Below are 22,863 nucleotides of genomic sequence, written 5' to 3' on the forward strand. Positions count from 1 at the left end.
TTTAACCAGTTCTCAATCCATGAAAGGATTCCCTCTTATCCCATGACAATTTAATTTATGTAAGAGCCTTTGGTGAGGGACCTTGTCAAAGGTTTTCTGGAAATCTAAGTATCATAGAATATCAGGGTTGGAAGGGACCTCAGGAGGTCATCTAGTCCAACCCCCTGCTCAAAGCAGGACCAATCCCCAACTAACTCATCCCAGCCAGGGCTTTGTCAAGCCTGACCTTAAAAATATCTAAGGAAGGAGATTCTACCACCTCCCTAGGTAACGCACTCCAGTGTTTCACCACCCTCCTAGTGAAAAAGTTTTTCCTAATATCCAACCTAAACCTCCCCCACTGCAACTTGAGACCATTACTCCTTTTTCTGTCATCTGCTACCACTGAGAACAGTGTAGATCCATCCTCTTTGGAACCCCCTTTCAGGTAGTTGAAAGCAGCTATCAAATCCCGCCTCATTCTTCTCTTCCGCAGACTAAACAATCCCAGTTCCCTCAGCCTCTCCTCATAAGTCATGTGTTCCAGACCCCTAATCATTTTTGTTGCCCTCCACTGGACGCTTTCCAATTTTTCCACATCCTTCCTGTAGTGTGGGGCCCAAAACTGGACACAGTACTCCAGATGAGGCCTCACCAATGTCGAATAGAGGGGAATGATCATGTCCCTCGATCTGCTGGCAATGCCCCCACATATACATACCAAAAAGCCATTGGCCTTCTTGGCAACAAGGGCACACTGTTGACTCATATCCAGCTTCTCGTCCACTGTAACCCCTAGGTCCTTTTCTGCAGAACTGCTGCCGAGCCATTCGGTCCCTAGTCCGTAGCGGTGCATGGGATTCTTCTGTCCTAAGTGCAGGACTCTGCACTTGTCCTTGTTGAACCTCATCAGATTTCTTTTGGCTCAATCCTCCAATTTGTCTAGGGCCCTCTGTATCCTATCCCTACCCTCCAGTGTATCTACCTCTCCTCCCAGTTTAGTGTCATCTGCAAACTTGCTGAGGGTGCAATCCACACCATCCTCCAGATCATTTATGAAGATATTGAACAAAACCGGCCCGAGGACCGACCCTTGGGGCACTCCACTTGATACCGGCTGCCAACTAGACATGGAGCCATTGATCACTACCTGTTGAGCCCGACAATCTAGCCAGCTTTCTATCCACCTTATAGTCCATTCATCCAGCCCATACTTCTTTAACTTGCTGGCAAGTATACTGTGGGAGACCGTGTCAAAAGCTTTGCTAAAGTCAAGGAACAACATGTCCACTGCTTTCCCCTCATCCACAGAGCCAGTTATCTCGTCATAGAAGGCAATTAGATTAGTCAGGCATGACTTGCCCTTGGTGAATCCATGCTGACTGTTTCTGATCACTTTCCTCTCCTTTAAGTGCTTCAGAATTGATTCCTTGAGGACCTGCTCCATGATTTTTCCAGGGACTCAGGTGAGACTGACTGGCCTGTAGTTCCCAGGATCCTCCTTCTTCCCTTTTTTAAAGACGGGCACTATATTAGCCTTTTTCCAGTCATCCGGGACTTCCCCCGATTGCCATGAGTTTTCAAAGATAATGGCCATTACACTATGGCCAGTACACTATGTCCACTGGATCCCCCTTGTCCACATGTTTGTTGACCCCCTCAATGAACTCTAATAGATTAGTAAGACATGATTTCCCTTTACAGAAACCATGTTGACTTTTGCCCAACAATTTATGTTCTTCTATGTGTCTGACAATTTTATTCTTTACTATTGTTTCAACTAATTTGCCTGTTACTGATGTTAGACTTACCAGTGTGTAATTGCCAGGATCACCTCTAGAGCCATTCTTAGATACTGGCTATATTATATTATATTATATTATATTATATTATATTATATTATATTATATTATATTATATTATATTATATTAGCTATCTTCCAGTCACTGGGTACAGAAGCTGATTTAAAGGACAGGTTACAAACCATAATTAATAGTTCCGCAATTTCACATTTGAGTTCTTTCAGAACTCTTTGGTGAATGCCATCTGGTCCCGGTGACTTGTTACTGTTAAGTTTCTCAATTAATTCCAAAACCTCCTCTAGTGACACTTCAATCTTTGACAATTCCTCAGATTTGTCACCTACAAAAGATGGCTCAGGTTTGGGAATCTCCATAATATCCTCAGGTTGTTCCATCACTTCCTGGGCTAAAGGGTCGTCCTACCAGATGGCTCATCTCTTGGTGTACCATGGCTATAAGGAAGTTCCAAGGTTTTAGCAGAAAAGGTGATTCTTGATTAGGCTTCTCACCCTCTTGGTAGCATCCCCCATTTTAGGATAGGGCATCACCTTTCCCATATTTGGGTAATAGGTGATGATGAAATCAAACAGAGAAGAATAATGACCACCTCAGCTGTCTTTGCTTCAAGCCTTGAGGCTTACACAGACGTTAAAGGTTTTTATGATCAGTGAAGACTTGCATCAGGGGGCAGGGCTCCCCTGACTTGACGGCACTACTTTTCAAAAGCTGATTTAATCGTAATCAGTTCTTTATCTAGTATTTTATAATTCCATTCTGTGTGAATGAGTTTCAGGACTAGTACACTCAGGGGTACAGCCTTGTTCTGGCCCATTCCTCTGAGAGAGTATAAACCCAATGGCTACATTGGATGCATCAGTTTCCGCTATGAATGCCTGGCATTAAGACTGTGCTTTCCTAGTCTTTCCAGGATGAAATGGACATGGTAACAATGCTGCTCAGGGTTCTCTGAAAAGGCAAGAATGTCATCAAGATAAATGACTACATACAGGTCCAGAATGTCTCTAAACACATTTTTCCCAAAGTGTTGAAAGGTTGCAGGAGCCTTGGTCAGACCAAATGACACTACTTAGTAGTCAACGTGCCCTTAGGGGGTTTGGAAGGCAGATTTCCATTTGTCTCCTGCCCTAAGGGGCACTAGGTTGTAAACCCAGAGAGAGCCAGTTTGGTAAAAATTCTGGCAGATAACACATAATCTAGCAACTCCAAGGTTTGAGGTATTCCATTGTTTTTCTTAATAAAAAGGACCAGAGACCTGCTGGGGAAAAGGAGCATCAGATAAAGCCTTTGGCCAGGTTTTCCTGGATGTGTGCACAAAGGGCTGCCAGGTATGGCTTGGACATTGCATAGATTAGTCCAATGGTTCTCAGACTGTCGGTTGGGACACCAAAGTGGGTCATGACCCCATTTTAATGGAGTCACCAGGGCTGGTTTAGACTTGCTGGGGCTTGGGGCCCAACTCAAAGCCCGAGAGATTCAGTCCAGGGCAGCTGGGCTCAGGTTACAGGCCCCCTGGCTGGGGCTGAAGCCAGTGGGCTTCGGTTTTGACCCCTTAACCACTCGAGGCGGTGGGGCTCAGGCTTTGGCTTTGGCCCCCCACCCGGGGCAGTGGGACTCGCATGGGCTCAAGCTTCGGTCCCCCCTCCTGGGGTCATGTAGTAATTTTTGTTTTCAGAAGGTGGTCACAGTGGAATGAAGTTTGAGAACCCCTGGATTCGTTCATAAGGGGCAGTCATAGTGTTGGTGCAGAGATAACATGTCCTCATTTTTCCCCCTAAAGCATCCACATAATCCTGGTACTTATCAGGGAGATGGGGACTCAGACATGGGAGTGGTTCTTTTTGGCTAGCTGCCACCATCCAGGGTTCCCTCATAGGTGCTGCCATCTCTGATCAGGTCGCAGCAGCTTGGGTCCGGAGGGCTGGGACCAGCAGCATGCATGCAGACCCTTTGGCAACATTCAGAGGGGAAGCTGATTCTCTTCTTGCTAGGAGATGCAAGGATTTTGCTGCTCCAGTCAGGTGAAGTTGAGAATTAGGGGTGTAATAGAATGTTAAACCTAGTTCAGCCACTAGGTGGTGCAGTGTTAAAATATCTTATTTAAACAAACCTCAGTCATACCTGATAGAGCATTAAAGGATCTTATGATGAACGCATCTGGTGTGCATAAGCAAGCTCTGTAGCCAATCCATATATCCATTTCTGGTACAGTAACACATAACCAGGGGAAAGTGTAGAGAACAAATCACACTGAATTGCAGCACTTCCCAGCATCCCTAGAGTACGGCCTCTAGGGATACTGTTTCCTGTGTCACTGGCCCACAGGATAGGGCTGACCCATCTATCATCTTTACAAGAACTGGAATAGGCTTTAACCGGAGTGATTGGTTTTGGTATCTATGAAATTATTGGCGGCCCCAGAATAGATCACAGCCCCCTGAAGAGGGAAAACCACTTGGCTCTATCCATGATACGTATAGCTCTGAATAGTGTTCAACCCAACGAGACAACTGCTTGCTTTTATCTGTAATGATTTCACTGCTGTGAGATTTGAGAGGGGCAACCTTGTTGACAGTGGGAACGAGAGCTTTTTTCAGGCCATCATACATGACTTTGAGGTTTCCTGTGTGTGAGGCTGTCTGTATCTCTTCACAGAGATTGATCCAGTGATGATTTGAACAGCATCTGCTTGCTTGCTGTACTTTGTTTTTTGCATGTCAAAGTCTCACTTTGGTGCTCTCTGTTGGCTTCTTGTTGTGTTCCAGCTAGGCTGTGTTCTTAATGTTGATGAGAGAGAATAGTTCCGATTCATTTTCTTCAAACAAGTCCTTTTTTGACGATCTCTTTTCCCTAAATGTAGCGAAAGCTATTTCATGGATTGTTGTTCTTAAATCTTCCCATAATTCCTCTGCCTTCCCTGGTAATGACTTCCCATGCATGCTAAGTTCAAAAGCCTTCACAAACTCCTGGCATTTCCTCTGATTTTCAGTGTTAATAGCATTGATTTTGGGCTTCCTCCTAGGTTTTGCTCTATGTAGTTTCGTGGCTGTAATATTCACTTTGTTAATAATCAAGGAGTGGTCAGTGTCATAATCAGCACTGTGGAACATACGAGTGTTCTGCACTAAGGGTAGGTCTTTCCTCTTGACAATAACATGGGCTAATTGGTGCTAGTCGCCTGATCATGGATGTTGCCATGATACTTTGTGGTGATCTTTTCCTGTAAAATATGTATTGGTAATACACATTTGGTTTTGGGCGCAGAATTCAAGAAGTCGTTGGCTGTTCTCATTCATCTTGCCAATGTCAAAATGTCCTAGGCAATCTGGCCATGAGTTGTTGTCTGCACCGACTGTTGCATTAAAATCACCAAGGAGGAAAAGTTGCTCAGTTGATAGTATTCTTTTGAGGACTTGATGCAAAGGGTCGTAAAATGTATCCTCCGCGGGGCTAGATTTGAGTGTTGATTCATAGGCACTAATGATGTTCACAGAGTTGATGGTCGTCTGAAGTTTAAGTGAGATGATTCGCTCTGATTTCCCAGTGGGAGTTTCTAGGAGTTTTACCCACTTGTTTCTCACAGCAAAACCGACACCATGCAGACGGTTTTCTTCGCTGCTTTTACCTTGCTAAAAGAAGGTGTAATTGGCCTCTTGGACAGAACCAGCATCTGCAAGTCTTGTTTCCTGAAGTGCTGCGATGTCAACATTGTGTTTGTACAACTCACAGTCTATCAAAGCTGACTTCCGAATTATGCTTGTGTATTGTAGGTCGTCATACTCTGTCAGTCCCGGGCACATGGTCCTGACATTCCAGCTTCCAAGCTAGATGCACGAGAAAGAAACATCACCAGCGAATCACTGGACCAAATACCAACTCTACAGATCATGCCAGAGCTAGATGTGGAGCCCACTGTAGAAGGGCAAATCAATGGCCTTGCTTAGCTATCCAGTGGCCAGGCTTCTGGAAAAGACGGCATCCCAGAGGAAATCCTCAAGTGCAGGAAAAACACCCTACTACCATATCTTCATTAGTTGCTACTTAAATGCTGGAAAGAGGGTGAGGTACCACAAGAGATGTGTTACGTAAACATCACCACTTTGTAAAAAAAGGGGAAAAGGGCGACTGCAACAACTACGGGGGTATCTCGCTACTAAGTGTAACAGGAAAAGCTTTCGCAAAAGTCATCTTGGTGCACTTACAACAGCTGGCGAATTGTGTCTACCCTGAATGACAGTGCAGATTCAGGGCTGGAAGATCAACTATAGACATGATATTTTCTCTGTGTTAACTCCAAGAAAAGTGCAGAGAGCAAAACCAACCATTGTGTATCACCTTTGTGGACCTAACCAAAACATTCGACACAGTCAAGCAGAGCAGGTCTATTTGCAATACTAGAAAAGATAGGATGCCCACCAACCCTGTTAAGTCTTATATGTTCATTCCACAACAACATGAGAGCAACTGTCCAGTTTGATGTGTCCACTTCAGACAGCTTTGAGATGAAAAGCGGAGTGAAGCAAGGATGTGTTCTTGCCCCTACACTCTTTGGAATCTTCTTCTCAGTACTCTTGAACTGTGCATTTAAGGACATGAAAGATGGAGTGTATCTCCACACAAGTTCAGATGGGAAACTCTTGAACCTGTCCCAACTTAAATCAAAACCAAAGTCAAAAAGATGCTAAAAAGGGAACTTCTATTCACTGATGATGCCCTCCTCATAGTCCACAATGAAGATCTACTACAAGAACTCATGGACCGCCTTTCAAGTGCCTGGCAGACATTTGCTATCACCATCAGCATCAAGAAAATGGTTGTATTAAGATAGGGGGTTTCACAAGATCCTTCAATTATCTTAAATGCAAACCAGCTAGAAGTAGTCCAAAAGTTCAGCTATTTAGGTTCTACAGTGACCACCAACCTCTCACTGGATGAAGAATTAAATGTTTGCATTGAAAAGGCTGCCACCCCCTTTAGCCGACTAACTAAAAGAGCAAGGAACAACTCAAAGCTTACCATCAAGACCAAAATGCTAGTGTACCAAGCTTGCATCCTCAGCACTCATGTATGATGGGGAAACATGAACAACTTATGCTCATCAGGAGAAAAGGCTAAACAGTTTCCTCCTACATTGTTTACGCCACATACTCAACTCCAAATGGCAGGATAAAGTCACCAGCACAGAAGTTGTCCAAAGGGCAAATTTACCAAGTGAGACAGCCCTGCTCAAGCAAAGATGACTGCACTGCCTGGGCCATCTGAGTAGGTTGGAAGACGGACGCATACCCAAGAACATGCTACACGACGAACTATCAGAGGGAACAAGAACAACAGGACAGCCCAAGCTTTGCTATGAAGGATATGAAGATATGAAGGACTTTGGAATTGATCCTTACCAATGGGAAATCTTGGCAAGTAATTGTAACAAGTGGTGCCATCATCTCCATCAGGGTATCAAAGTCCATGACAGAAGCTGGCTCCTACAGCTAGAAGAGAAAAGAGCCCACAGGAAGCAAGCTGCTCCCAACCAAGATACATACATTTGCAATAACTGTCAAAGATCATGCAAATCTTGGACTGGACTATTCAGTCACATGACACATTACTAACCATCTACATAATAGGCTGCAATTCCCACCGTCTCCCGCAGACAAAAGGATGCCAAACGTGTATCTATGGTGCGCATCTGTATCTGTACTTGGAAGCATGAGGAGGACCTGCATGTCTCAGATAGTGTTTCCATCAAGGGCTGAAGGGTAATTCTGAAGCATAATGAGCTGTTGGGACTCAGGCTGGCTTCCCCAGCATATGACATTGGCTTTATTTATTTCCCGATCCTTTGCTGGTCAAGGTCCACAATGGACAAGAGATGGCAATATGTCCTGGTGCCCTGCAATAAAAGTCTTAAGTTATTGCACTGTTGCTGTTCCTGGGTCAAGTGTGGGCAGGGCAGATCAATCTGCACCAATTCATGGTTGGACCCTGGGGTTTTCAGTATGGCATGTGAGCAAAGCCCTTTTCTCCTCCTTTCACTCATGCAGGCAATTGTCAATACGGAGAAACAGGTCAACAAAGTCATCCAAGCTGGTCAGGGTCTCAACAGGGACTAGCTCATTCTTTACCTCCCCACTAAGTACCTACCAAAACTGTTGCAATTGGGACGCCTTGTTCCATTTGACATCAGCTGCAAGTCACCAGAACTGGGCAACGTGTGAGGCAGCCAGCCCTTGCCCTTGCTGAAGCTTTCATAATAGGGCTTAGTACTGGTGCCTACTCTGCCTAGGTGTGCAGCATGATGGAGCTGCTTTGCCAAAATGATCATTTTTGGCTGCTTTTGCCTTACAAATCACTCTAGCATTCGAATGGAGGGGTAATGAAATGTTGTTATCCTTGATGTATGAGTAAAGGGCAGCAGAACTGTGATTAGCATGTCCTGCTTGAGGGGGCCACCCTGAACTTCACTTCCTAAGCAGGGGTAAGGTTGCCAAATCCCAGTGCAGATGAGAGTAGGCATGGACAGGTTTCTACCTGGTGGTGTGGACTCTGCCCAAAAGACCCCTAGACACCATTTGACTTGCCCCTCTCCAGCATTTAATGACAAAAGCAGATTAGATTCAATTGAGAGTCCTTGTTTCTGGCTGGTGCTTCCTAGAGAGCAGGTCTAGCAGCTACTCCTTAGACCTTGGGTGGGGACAGTGAAAGACAACACAGAGACTGCAGTGGCTATGAGGTTCCCCAGCACCAGCTAAAATCACTTACAGCTGGGTTAAGTGGTGGAACCTCAGAACATGATATTATGGGAGTAGCAAGTAGCAGCAGAGAAAAGAGGCCAGCAGCAGCTGCAGAGAGCAGGAGCCTACTGTGGTAGAAGAGAAAGCAGCAGCAGCAGTGGCCAAAGGCAGGAGAGAAGGAGTAGCATCCAGTGGCAGTAGGATGGCAGCCAGCAGCAGCAGCAGAGATAGCAGCAGCTGTGAACTAGCTGGAGAGGCAGCAGCAGAGGCATCACTTGATGCCCCTTTACCCCAGGAGTGGGACGTGAACCCCATGAATTCACCTCTGAACTCTGGGTCTTCGCTAACCAAGGACTAACAACTGTGAGTGGGGCAGGCCAAAAGGAGAGGGGAGTGATGTGTTAAATGGACATTGGTTCGTCAGACTTTCCTATTGCAAGATGGGAAACTGAGGCAAAGGTCGCTGCCCACTGTACTGTGGGGTTGGGTTTCCCTATGGTCACATGCTTTTAACTGTGGTTGTGGTGTTTTTGCAAATTAATGCTTGGTTCCCTTTCAGTAAAAGTTCTCTTTTATTATACACCAGACTCAGTGCTTGCAAGTGGGAAAGTATTGCCTCTTAGAAGCAGCCGGGGGTGATGTTAAAAGTTTTCCCAGATTACCGAGTGGAGGCTCGACCCAGTTCTGTTTGTATTGTTAAGAGGAACCCCTTCATATTGAACCAGACCCTTGTTTCTGCCGACTACACCTGACAGAAGGGCTACATTTATAGTCACTTGATGATTATCTGTTCTGTTCATTCTGTCTGAAGCACCTGGCATGGCCACTGTCAGAAGACAGGATACTGGGCTAGATGGACCTTTGGTCTGACCCAGTAGGGCCCTTCTTATGTCAAGCATACTGACAAGTGGAACTGGCAAGTTTATGTGATGGCTATAGATATATTTCTTTCTGCCTCTGAAGATGGCAATTGTCTGCCCTGTATTCAAAAGAAGTGCCAGTCTTAGGACAATTCTGCAAAAATCACGCAGCCATCTCCTAAACTGAATTATTCAATATAATGAAAATAGGGTAATGACAATATCTATCCACCAGAAAGTTAAAGACTTGGAACTTCTGTATATTACCCCGCTACCACTAGGAAAGGTTTGTTTCTTGTTCCTGGGGATTCAAAATTAGTAAGAAAAGCCCAGTAATCTATAAAGTTAATGGACCAAATTTATTCTTGCTGTTAAATGGTGTAATTGATGCAACTAGAAACAGAATTTTACCGTTACCTTATGTATTAGCTTTATATACACTTAAAACTGAAGATGTTATGATTAAAAACAATTGGTAAATTGCAACCAAATTACTTTTTTTGAACAGCTAGGCTGGTTATAAGTTTTACACTTGCTTCCATAACTTCTTCAGACAACTTCAAATTGTAGCTTTTCATTCCAGCTCAATCACCTCATTTATGTCAGCAATTGATCAATAGATTTTGATACCATTTTTTTTAAAGACTGATGAAAAGGTATCTGTCTGTTTTATTTATCACTCCTGAAACCCAACTATGATTCACCAGTTCAGCATTCTTTATATTGTATTATTCTTTTTAGACATTGTGCTAGGTACACATATGATGCTGAATGGTACAGTATACTCTTTATACTTCTATATAACAAGTGGATTAGTAATCTATTTTAAGAGCAAGAGCAAGCAGCTCTCCAATTCCAATCCTGATTCACTCTGGCCTTGGTTAGCCCAATTTACCTTCTTGCCTCAGCTTTCTCAGACTGTAAAGTAAAGGTAATATCCTATTGGACAGTATTTTCCAGAGGATTTTATAGCTTGCTATAAAGTTGAAAAAGTTGCATAACTGCTAAATATGGTAGCCAATATTTTCAAAAGTTAGTTATAAAGCTAGTCTCCCAAATTCATCTGATAATGTGACTTGATTTTCAAAACTGCTTAGCACCAAACAGTTCTCATGGATCTTTGATGCTCCCCATTTTAAAAAATCTTGCCTCATTCTGCTTAATGAGCAAACTTATCTATCAGAAAATAAAACTCTGACATTGTTCACACAAACTACACTTGCATTTATGTGCATTCAGAATGAACTTCAGCTGCACATTTTCCCTGTAAAAGGGAGACAACCCTTCCGAAAATTTACCCCTTACAGTAAGCTATTGTTATATCACAGGAGTGGGATGTGAACCCCATGAATTCACCTCTGAACGCTGGGTCTTCGCTAACCAAGGACTGCCAACTGTGAGTGGGACAGACCAAAGGGAGAGAGGAGTGATGTGTTAAAGGGACATTTGTTCATCAGACTTTCCCATTGCCACTTTCTGCAGCTGCCATTGGTCAGAAATAGCGGACCGTGCCCATTGGGGCGGTCAACGTAAACAAAATGTCTCGTGGCCTGCCAGCGGATTACCCTGGTGGGCCGTGTGCTGAAGGTTGCCGACCTTTGTTATATCAAGGCTAGTGCCACTTGCTATGATCAGAGTAGAAAGGTGCTGGTTAGTGTAAGAACTTTTCTGATCTTCTCCAGACATGCTGGGTCATATGTATTTTGTTTACTGCCCTCTCCTATTAGTATTAGTGTTGCTAATTCTTGTGATGCCTGGTGGTAATCTGCAAGCTGCTGGAGCTGTGTGACTGTGTGAGAACCTCAGCTTTCTTTGAAAAATAAGAGCTTCTAGCTCTCATGACTGGAGAGAAATGTTTAAAAACGTGAACGCTAAAAGACTTGAAAACTAGAAGGAAAATACAAACTCATCGTTATTTATAATCTTATGATCTGGGGGGCCCTGACTCATTTTCAAATGCTTGGGGTTGGCAATGGTGTAGTGGTGCAGGAGAGGCAACACAGCTGTGAGAAAGGGAGAAATTATGTCCTGGCTTGTTCAGAAGAAGAACTGTCAACTGCCTGAAGGCAAAATCTTTAGTGCTGGTGCTGAACGAACCAAAAGGGTTTGGCTGTCAGATTGTAGGTCATTCTGCATCAAGCAAGGGGTGTGCTTAAGTTTAGTATTGGTGTTCAGTGTTTTCCAGATGTAAGCAGAGTCAGGATGAGCTCCACCCTGACATCTGGTGGTGAAGTGTGGCAAGTTGTGGAAAAGAACTTCAGGAGCTGATCTCATTTGCATAGGCACACCCACCCCACCTAGAATGAGGCCATAGCTGCCCAAATGGTCACTTTGGCTGCTGTGGGATCCCCAGTGTCTCTGTTATTGGGGCAGGAAGAATAAATTGTTATTACCCTGATTATGGGAATCAAGGACAGTGGAACTGTACTTGGCCTTTTGTTATGCTGGAGGGACTCGCCATCAATTAAGTAGCACTCACTAGGCAAGGGATATGGGTTCCAAAACTGTGTGAATTGAGAGAGGTTGGGGATAGGTATTAATACTTGATGGTATGGGCCCCCTGGTGAGGGCCTTACATGCTAATTGCACTTCCTCCTCTCTCCACTGTAGAATATCAGAGCTAATTTTGATTCCATCAGAAGTCTAGTTACAGGCTGCTGAGCTGAATTCACTTTGGCCTTATGGTGTACTAGCACTGAGGCTCCCCTACTACAAGCTGAAATCACAAAAGAGCTAAACTTACTAAGAAATCACTGAGTGTTAAGTAGTGGGGGAGCCTGAAGATATATGGTGGAGCAGTTTGCGGGATGGTGAGCAGAGCAGCTTGTGGAGCAGAGCGGCTGGTAGAGCAGAGCGTCAGATACCTAGAGCAGCTCATGGGGAGGCTGGCAGAGCGGAGCCCCATGGAGAGGTGGGGCCATCAGCTTTGGACCATGTAAGGTGCCCCTTAAACCCCCCATCTCCACCCAGGTTGGGAGGTAAAACTCTGCAGATAAACTTTCGAACTCTGGGGCTGCCCTGACCAGGGACAGAGACTTTAGTGTCGTTGGACTTTTGGGACTTTGAGTGATTTTGGGTTGCTGAACTCAAGAACCAAAGGGAAAAGACACGCCCCAATTTGCTTGGGGTGGGTTTTTTGCTCATGGGTTGTGTTATGAAGCCTGTTGGTGGTGTTTCCCCAACATAATGCCACATTGTTTCTCTCTGTTATTAAAAGGCTTTTGCTACACTCAGACTATGTGCTTGCGAGAGGGGAAGTATTGCCTCTTGGAGGCGCCCAGTGGGGTGGTATATATTTGTCCCAGGTCACTGGATGGGGGCTCGAGCCAGTTTTGCATTGTGTTATTGGAATGGAATCCCTAGATACTGAACCCGACCCTTGTTGCTGCCAACTCTGATGGGCAGAAGGGTTACATAAGATATTGTTAATGCTCCTGGGAGCCAGTGATTAGGGCCCTAGCTTGGGATTTGAGAGATCCAGGTTCATTCCTCTGCTCTTTTGAAAGTCCCACCAGGCACCTATCTGCATCTTTAGGTGCTTAAAATATATTTAAAAATCTGACCCTTAGTCTCTCTGTGTCTCCACTTTCTATCTTGAAAAGGGAGATACTACTTCGTAGGACTGTAATAGGGATAACTACATTAAAGAATAGGAGGCACTCAGAGACTATGGTGATGGAAGCCATATAGGTACTGAAAATAAACAGGTAGATTCATTGAACTGGAAACAAGCAAGATGGGGTGGTGTGCTCATTAGTACTTTCACTCTCCACAAGCTGAAATAGTATGGAAGAGACCTGCTGCTGTATTACTTACGGCGTTTTAAATGGCGTCATGGAGTTAGGTGGGTGGGAACTCAAGGGGAAAAAATACCAGCCAAAAAACCCAAGTCTCTTAGAATTTGTTAGTTGAGTTTTGAATGTAAATGCATGGTCCAAATAAAAAAGTTTAATATTAATTGATGCTACCTTTCTTGCCATTTTTCACCATTGCACAATGTTAGGCAAACACAAAGATTGCCAGTTGAGTTTAGATAATGTTGTTGGATAATGGATAAACTCTGACTGTAGTACTATGTTTTGAGTAGAGCAATTTTCCTGTCACAGCTGACAAAATGAGGAGGTTGTGGTGGGTGGGGAATTGGATAGTCAGAAGAAGGGCACGTCATATTTCAGATCTTCAGTGACGAATTGGTTGCAGCAAAAGGAAATGCCTCCAGCAAAGAGCACAAGCAGAAAACATGCTGATTATTTACACCTTGCATACCCGTGGAGCAAGTGCTTCATTTGTGCCATGGCATCTCTAGGCTTGGCAGTTCACAGCCCTGGCTCCCAGCCAGCAGCCACCAGTCTCCAGTCACCCAGCTCTGCAGGCAGCGCCCCCACCATTGTGTCACCCTTACTTTTGAGCTGCTGGTGGTGACAGTGCTGCCTTCAAAGCTGGGTGCCTGGCCAGCAGCTGCTGCTCTCCAGCTGCCCAGCTTGAGCCCTGGCACCTCTTTCATTACAAATTAAGCACAACCTGGGCCTCTTCCAGCCGTGTGTTGGGACCTCACTGTATTTGTGCGTTAAACTTCAGGCAATATATAGTTTGATACCAGTGAAGGACTGGGAAATCTGATAAAATTCTTGAACACCCACATTTTATTTATGTTGCAGATCAAAAATTGCAAGTTGCAGATCAAAAATCATGGGGGAGGAATGTCCAATGCGAGGTTATTCAATACCAAGCCACTGATTTCAGAGTCTGAAGTAAGGAGTGCTCGGTTTCCATTCTTTTTCTTGGAAGCTTCAGCAGGGCAGAATTTCATAGAACCGACCCTGCCTTACTTTAGCCATCTCCCTCATGTCTGTTGAACGAGTCTCCCCAATGAAGTGAGCAATTCCAGGGGATCTGCTAGCAGGAAATTCCTTTCAACAGAGTTGTCAGCAATGGAATGATTTGTCAAACTATCCTCCCAGAGGGTTTCAAGGGTAGGAACTCTGTATCAGTGGATGTGAGAAACTTCTGTGCATGTACTTGCACAAGACCTGTAGTTCCACCTTAGCTTATATACAGGGTCATCTTCAGACATTCATTTGTATGGCAGCCGAAGTAGACCCAACACCTCAAATACAGGCCTTCCAGTTCTACAGTACATACATATATTAGATATAAGAACCAACTTTATCTATCAGACACACTCTAATTTGTAAATTTGAATTAAATTAATTGTTAACCAAGGACATTCTCTTCTGTCCCATACTTATATAAACTTCTTATTTAAGTTGCGTAGCCTTTATTCAAATAAGATGTATTTTTAGGATTATTTCCCTGCCAGAAAACCCATTGTATCCTGAATCCAAAATTAAAATTAAGGTTAAAAATAGAAAGTGATTAAAAAAAAAAAAAAGATTTCCCCATGCGGCAGCCACAATCTCACCTAAGGGGTTTGCTGATATTCTACTACATACTAGAAGCTCAGATCAGCAATGATTCCTGATAGCCAGCAACCTTGCAAATTAAAGGCCTTCAGACATGGAGGATGGGTCCATCCTTGGCTATTAGTCATTCTCTGGGTGTCCCTAAACCTCCAACTGCCAGAAGCTGGGACTGGATGACAGAGAATGGGTCACTCAAAATAGCCCTGTTCTGTTCACTCCTTCTAAAGCATCTGGCACTGGCCACCAGTGTTCCCTCTAATTTTTCCCACGCATGTGCGGAATGAATTTTTTTATGTGCACCAATATGGAGGGGAAGTGTAACACATCCCCTTCATATTGTGCACATAACAACATTCATGTGGTGGAGGTGGGGCCGAGGGGTTTGGAATGTGGGAGGGGGTGTAGCGGGGTGGTCACCCCGCCCCTGCCTGGAAGGGCTCAAAGCAGCCCAGGAGAGGGCTGTGCCAGGGAAAAGCTGGGCTGAGGGGGAAAGCAGCCACAGCTGTAGCCAGTGCAATCAGGACCCAGCTGGCCCTTTATAAGAGGGCAGTGGGCCAGAAGCAGAGAGAGTCTCCTCTAGTTGCAGAGGGAGACAGGCCTGGCTGCTGGGGAGTGTACTATAGTACCTGAGGTGGAGCAGGGCTGGGGGAAGGTCAGAGGAGCTGGGGAGCTCTGGCCTGGAAAACCCCCAGGCTGCAGGCCTACTAGAAGGCCAAATAGGTACTGGGGTTGCAGAGGGCAGCCAAAGGGGTAGGGTCCAAATCCCTCTTGCCTATGATGTGTAACCCTTCTGCCCATCAGAGCTGGCAGCAACAAGGGCCGGGTTCAATATCTAGGGGTTCCATTCCAATAACACAATGCAAACCGGCTCGAGCCCCCACCCAGTGACCTGGGACAAATATATACCACCCCCGCTGGGCGCCTCCAAGAGGCAATACTTCCCCTCTCGCAAGCACATAGTCTGAGTGTAGCATAAAGCCTTTTAATAACAGAGAGAAACAATGTGGCGTTATGTTGGGGAAACACCACCAACAGGATTCATAACACAACCCATGAGCAAAAAAAAGCCCACCCCAGGCAAATTGGGGCATGCCCTTTTCCCTTTGGTTCTTGAGTCCAGCAACCCCAAATCACCCAAAGTCCCAAAAGTCCAATGCCCCAAAAGTCTCTGTCCCTGGTCAGGGCAGCCCCAGAGTTCGAAAGTTTATCTGCGGAGCTTTACCTCCCAACCTGGGTGGAAATGGGACGGGGGTAAGAGGCACCTTATGTGATCTGAAGCTGACCGCTCCATAGCGGCACTCCGCTCCACCAGCCGCCCCACAAACTCCTTCGCTCCGCTCCGCCAGCCGCCCCTCGAACTCCTTTGCTCAGCTGCGCTCTGCTCCGCCAGCTGCCCCACGAACTCCTTCGCTCAGCTCCACAGCCCACAAGCAGCTCCTGCCATCCACACACTGCTCCGCGTCGAACTGCTTCACCAGCCGTCCCGCAAACTGCTCCACAATATATCTTCAGGCTCCCCCACTACTTAACACAACACTCAGTGATTTCAGCTCTTAGGTAAATTCAGCTTGTAGTAGGGGAGCCCCAGTGCTGGTGCACTGTCAGCCCAAAGTGAGCTCAGCAGACTATAACTAGACTTCTAATGAAATCAAAATTAGCTCTGATATTCCACAGTGGAGAGAGGAGGAAGTGCAATTAGCATGTAAGGCCCTCACCAAGGGGCCCATGCCACCAAGTATTAATACTTGTCCCCAGCCTCTCTCTATTCACACAGTTTTGGAACCCATGACCCTTGCCTAGCGAGTGCTACTTAGTTGATGGTGAGTCCCTCCATCATAACAAAAGGCCACGTACATTTCCAAGCACAGTTCCCATAATCAGGGTAATAACAATTTATTCTTCTTGCCCCAATAACAGAGACACTGGGGATCCCACAGCAGCCAAAGTGACCATTTGGGCAGCTATGGTCTCATTCTAGGCGTGGTGGGTGTGCCTATGCAAATGAGATCGGCCCCTGAAGTTCTTTTCCACAACTTGCCACACTTCACCACCAGATGTCAGGGTGGAGCTCATCCTGACACTGCTTACAGATGAGTGGCATTTACAGTGCAGTTGGCCCCAGAGGACGGGGGCTAGTTGAGGACTGGCAGTTGTCGTAGACTGAGGCGAGTTGGGGATAGAGGGTGGGGGTTCCCTGGGGAGGGGAAACCCGATACTGCAGAGGGCAGCACCTCAGGTAAAAGGGTACCGTGGTCCATGAGGGACACAATGGCAAGCAGGACACAGGCCTGCACAGGGCGCTCCAGAGGCTGGAAGAGCTAATTCCCAAGGATGACCAGCCCGAGGCACCACGGAGGTGAATCTTGCCCCGTTACAGGGAGCTTATGGCTGGGGTAGACGGTTGGGGTGTGAGGCCTACAGCTGGGGGTGCTGGTTCTGGGGTGGGGCTGGGGATGAGAGGTTTGGGGTGCAGAAGGGTGCTCCGGGGCTACAGTGGGGAGAGAGAACTCCCCCCAGCTCTCTCTGCCTGCAGCAGCACCTGGGCTCAGGGGGAGAGGTGCCTCTCTCTGGTGTGGCAACTCTGGGACTGGAGCTGCGGGATAGGTGCCCCTCCCGCAGCTGTGGCAGGTCCGGGCCAGGTGAGGGGTGCCCCAGATGAGCCAGGTCTGGACTGGGGCTAGGGGAGGGGGCATCCTCACCCCAGCCACAGCAGATTGGGGGCTGGTCTAGGTTGGGGCTGGGGAAGGGATGCCTCTCTCCCGGCCGCAGCATGTCCCAGCCGGGCAGGTTCCCTGAGTGCCTCTGTGGCACTAAATAGGCTGCTGCACAGCTGTGCAACCACACAGCTTACAAAGAACTTAGCTGGCCATGGTCAGAGACAAGATACTGGGCTAGATGGACCCCTGGTCTGACCATGTCCTATTGTAAACACTGTTTTTAAAAAAATCAGTGTGGATCTTGAATGAAGAAACTTCTCAAAATCTTTATTGAAGAAGGGTTCTCAGAAAGGGATTCTGAAGTGAAGATTAAAGACTCCATATGCTTGAATAGTATTGCTGAAATAGATTTGTTTGCATCTGTCTCAGGGTGATTCCCAATACACTAGGACCCCACTTAGAATGAGACTGATGTGGACCGTAATAAGTACAGAGCTGTTAGGTTATCATCTTAATTCTTAAAAGTGAAACATATCTCTGGTGAGGGAATATGCAAGCAGAGTTCTAGAATGGAAAATTGCACCTGCCACTGATCAGTAAGATCAGTTTATCTTCAAGAGAGCTTGTCATGCTGGAGGGGCCATAACCCAGCTTCAAAGAAACGACTGGTGAAAGCCAGAGGGAAAGCCTACCATCTTCCGAAGTTTGTCAAGGACAAGGAAGGGTAATGTTATAATAAAGATGGGGAACTTATGCTCCTCTTAAAAAAATACCTACACCGAGAGAATTCTAAAGGAAGCCATATAGCAAAAACCAGTCAGTATTGCTAACCTAGAGGGAATACAAGAACCACTATGAAATCAGAATGTCATACTTGGATCCTGTCAAGACTTGGAGGCATTACTGCAATCCAGAGGGAAAGACAGAAGTCCCGTGAAGTCAAAAGACAAATAAAAGAGAGACCATAGAAATCAGCTGGACAGAGCTAGACAGCGGGACATAGTGAACTAGTCAGTTTACATGTCTTAATTCTCAATGTATATGAAAAACAGACATTCCATATAAGAGCAAGCTCTTAGAAAAGATCAAGAGACAGAACTAAGCAGAGGGAGAACTTGCGACTCTGGTGGAAGAAAGCAGTTCAGTGCTCAGAGGAAGCAAATGGCATACAAACAAACTGAAAAAGGAAATTTACTGCTTTACTGAGCTCTGCATGCGTAAGCACTTATACTGTACCCATCACATGATTATGTAACTTTACTCCATATCTGTCTCCTCTCTGAGTTGAACTCCTGCTCTTAACAGACCTCTTCTGAGTTGTTCCATTTCTTTGTGGACCCTTTACTAATATGGTCTGATTATTTATGGTTACAGGGAACAATTTTACATCTTAAACAAGTACTGGTTATGGAAACAATACACGGGGTTGCATGTTTTAATCACTGCAATCGCATTGCAGTCTAGCAATAAAAAAAAATCTGAATTCACAAGAGCAAGGACACACTGTGGTGGGTATATAAGCCCCCCCAAACAGGCTAAGGAGGTTTAATAAGGCACTGTGGGGCCAATCAACCCCACCCTGCTACACCTGTCATGTGGCAGGAGTGGAGAGAATTAAAAAGAGAGGGCTTAGGTCATTTGGGGGATCACCAGGAAGCAGAGCAGACCTCCGCTTCTCCCTGTGTGTGGGAAGCCTGGTTGCAGCCAGGAATCTGAGACCGCTCACCCGCCTCTCTGATGAGGTGAAGATGACTAAGTGACCTTTGTTCACAGGCCATTAAGAGAGAGGTGGAAGTGCAGCGTGTCTTAGCTAGAAGGCTAAGGCACTGGTCTCTGAGAGGTGGAGTCCCTGAGGTGAGGGTATAGTGACATGTTGAACTACAATGGGGTGCTGCAGAGGCTGGCCTTGCTACCTACAGCCAAGTGTTTCATCTATTTCTGATGGATGGGAGTGGCGAGAGCTAAAAATACATTTAAAGGGGCGAGATTTGGGTCCCAGTAGGAATACTAATAGGCTTATTCACATAAGAGAAGTCAATCTGCTGTCAATGTCACACTAAATGCTGAAAGGTACAGTTTACAAAAGACCAAAATAAAGACTTGCTTCCTCCACATTTAAGCTGTTAAGGTCAATGCTTATGTCCCATATCTCTGCATAAGGTAAATGGATGTTCGGTTCAACTTGACCTATTTTTTCTTATGTATGCCTAATCTTTGCATTTGTTTTGGCCAAAACTCACTAAAATAGCATTTCCCTAAACTAGAAAAGACCAACAAAAAATCAAAAGCTACCAATTCAGCACTGATAACTTTAATGTGACAAACTAATGCTAATATAACCAGGAAAACCAATTATGCTATATCTTATTCATATAGCCCCTTTAATTATGAAATGCTTGAACTGAAAATTGTAGAACTAAACCTGCAGACCTTGTTCTAGCAGAACTTCCATTGGCTCAGACCTTATCTCCATCACCATTGAAATGCAGCCATCCTTGGGGTGAGAAAAGATTAAGTAGGGGACATCATAGGATACAAGGGGTTTTGGCTGAAGCCAGTGCAAACCCCTTTTTTAGAAAAATACTTTTGTGATCATTGTGCCTGCTTCATACTTTATGAATAAGGCTGAAAGTCTTTCAGAGGTCATGGAAATCATGGATTCTGGGACTTCTGGAGCAGCTGATCCCGGACACTGCTCCGGAGCAGCAGTCCAGGAGCAGCAGTGGCGCCCAGGGCTGCCCCCCCCAGCAGCAGCGGCAGGACCCCAGGCTGCCCCCCACCTGAAGCAGATATGGTGGTGGCACCCCAAGCCACCCCTCCCCCAGTAGCAGCAGCGAGGCTCTGGGCTGCCCCCTGCCCAGAGCAACTGTAGCAGCGAGGCAGCATCATCTGTGGGAGCACCCCTCCCCCCAGCACCTAAGATTGAGTTAAGGGGAATTTTTAGTAAAAGTCATGGACAGGTCATGATCAGTGACTTTTTGGTTGTTGTCCGTGACTTTTACTAAAAATACCCATGAGTAAATCGTAGCCTTATTTATGAAATTAGACTTTAAATATTCAAGTCAATGTAATTATTGCATTGTCACCAAATGACACACAACAACATATGGCCTCTTCAGAGCCCTAACCTAGGCAAAGTGTAACAGTCTCACTATCCCAGAGGACCCATTCCTGCTCATGTTTATCTTCTGTAGTGGGATGCTTGGCCCTCTGGAGTTCTGCTGCTTCTAGGCCATCCATGTCCTTGAAGTTCCAAATAAAGTCCTTCACAACTGAACACTAAAGCATCAATATTTAACCCATGTCTTCAGCTCTGGCTGTGGGGAGGCGTATCCACCCTGGCAGACATGAAGTCTCTGACAATGTTATGTAGACACTGACTTACAGGACTGCTTTTGTTGAGGTCCTTTAAGGCTCATCACTGGAGCTAGAGCTCCCCTGCAGCTTGTCAGAGTTCCCTTCTTGGGAGAGGATCCCAGGCTTGGTCTTCTCCATTTTAACTTCCCCTTTCACATAGCACATTCTCCCCAGGTGTAGCTGGTAAGGTCAGTTAAACCCTTCAGGAGTACCAGGTGAGGTTACCAGAACTCTCCAACTCCTTTTAACCCCTTCTGGACCCAAGTAGGGTTAATACATCCCATCATACAAATTAAAAAATATAGAGAATAAATTCATATCATTAAGACATTAATGGAACAGAGGGGTTATTTTAACTTTAAGTCTACTGGGAAACTTGAACCAAAGTTTTATTACAGGAGGCCTTTGTTGCATATTTGTCAGGACCAGGACACAGGCTGCCTGTCTACCCTGAGCTGTTGGGCTCAGGAGATGAGTAGCAGGGTCAGAATCAAGCAGGGTCAGGCTACCAGGAAAGTCAGAGTCCTGCACCAAGTTGCAGGCAGCAGTCAAATAGAATCAGGGACAAACTAGGGTCAGAAGCCAGAGTTTAAGGTCTACCTCAAAGCAAGATCTGGAGTAGAAGCAAGCGGGCAGTCTGAATTATTGCTCAGATATGATCACTCTCTTGGCTTCCTGGTTTATATACCAGCATGAACGAATCAGTGAGCTGTGCAAGGGCCACCACTAAGGTCCTGTTGGGTGGTACTTCCTGCAGAGCCTAGTTTCACAGGGTCCTCCAGCAGAAATCCACTCTAGGGTTCCAGTGGTAATGCAGACATGTCCACTTCTTCTCCCAGTCCTCATAGCCCCAGGTCTTAGTCCTGTGGGGTTTTTACAATATTGATCTTAAGGGGGAAAATGTTATTTGAGTCAATCACATGACTGATTGGGTGAATAAGTGTTTGTTTGGAACATATCTAGTTTTTCAGTAGTGTAGAATTTCACTGTCACATAGTCAGGGATCAGGATTAGAGTCAGAATGGTTGCCAGGAGCTCTGCCTTCCTGTGTCCATGCACAGTCACCACAATAACAGTCCGTGAATACAAAAATGTATAACATGAGCAAAGTTAAGCATGCACGTGTTCTCAGGATGAACTCCATGGGTGAAATTCACCATTGTGCAGAGGTTCAACATAAAGCTTATTCAACACTTGAGCATTCAAAGTGTGACTTAAGCAATGCTTGGGTCTTGTGCTGGCCTTCCACATAGAGGTCATGTCAGCACCTGAGCTCAAACCTGCACTTCATCAGAACATCTCTGATGAGAACTCCTGATTGTGGGGAACACTTCTGCCCACACCCGAACATGATTTATGGTTTCAATCTCACAGTATGATCCTCGTTGTTCAGTTTTAGATAACAATGTGTTGGGGCAGGGAAGAAAATAGATCACTATTTGGATAGTTCTCAAACCTGTTTAAAGTTGTTTTCAAGACATGCAGTAATTCAGTGTCCTATTTCATTCTGTAGTTCTCAGTTATTAAATACAGAGCAGTTAAAGTGTGAGTTATTCCAGTGCATGCAGCTGCATGAACAATCATCTCCAGATATGTTTTATGCTGCTGGGTACTTTGAAGAACCAAATGTCTCTCCAGTTAGTTTTACCAGCTATTTTCTCATGTGTTTAGCCAGTTCTAGCTAATTCTGTCTGTTGCTCTCTATGTATGTGCACTTTTTTTCTGTCTATACTGTTTTAAAACTTATTTCCACTCATCTATGGGGCAAGATTAACAAAGACACTGCCATCTGTTCCTAGACAGAGTTTTCTGTCATACAACTGTTGACATATAAAGGGTATTTTATATTTTAGTTGGACAATAATTGTGCTTTCTTTGGATTAAATATTTTAAACTGAACTATGAAAATAGAGTTAAATATATAGGTCACAGCAATTATTGCATTATTTACATTACTAAACTACAAACACGCAGCCTATAGCCCCCAGGGCCCTGGCCAGAAGAACCCATCTCCCATAGATTTATTTGGTGCTTT

The sequence above is a fragment of the Lepidochelys kempii genome, chromosome 3, assembly GCF_965140265.1.
Source record: "Lepidochelys kempii isolate rLepKem1 chromosome 3, rLepKem1.hap2, whole genome shotgun sequence".
Lineage (NCBI taxonomy): Eukaryota > Metazoa > Chordata > Testudines > Cheloniidae > Lepidochelys > Lepidochelys kempii.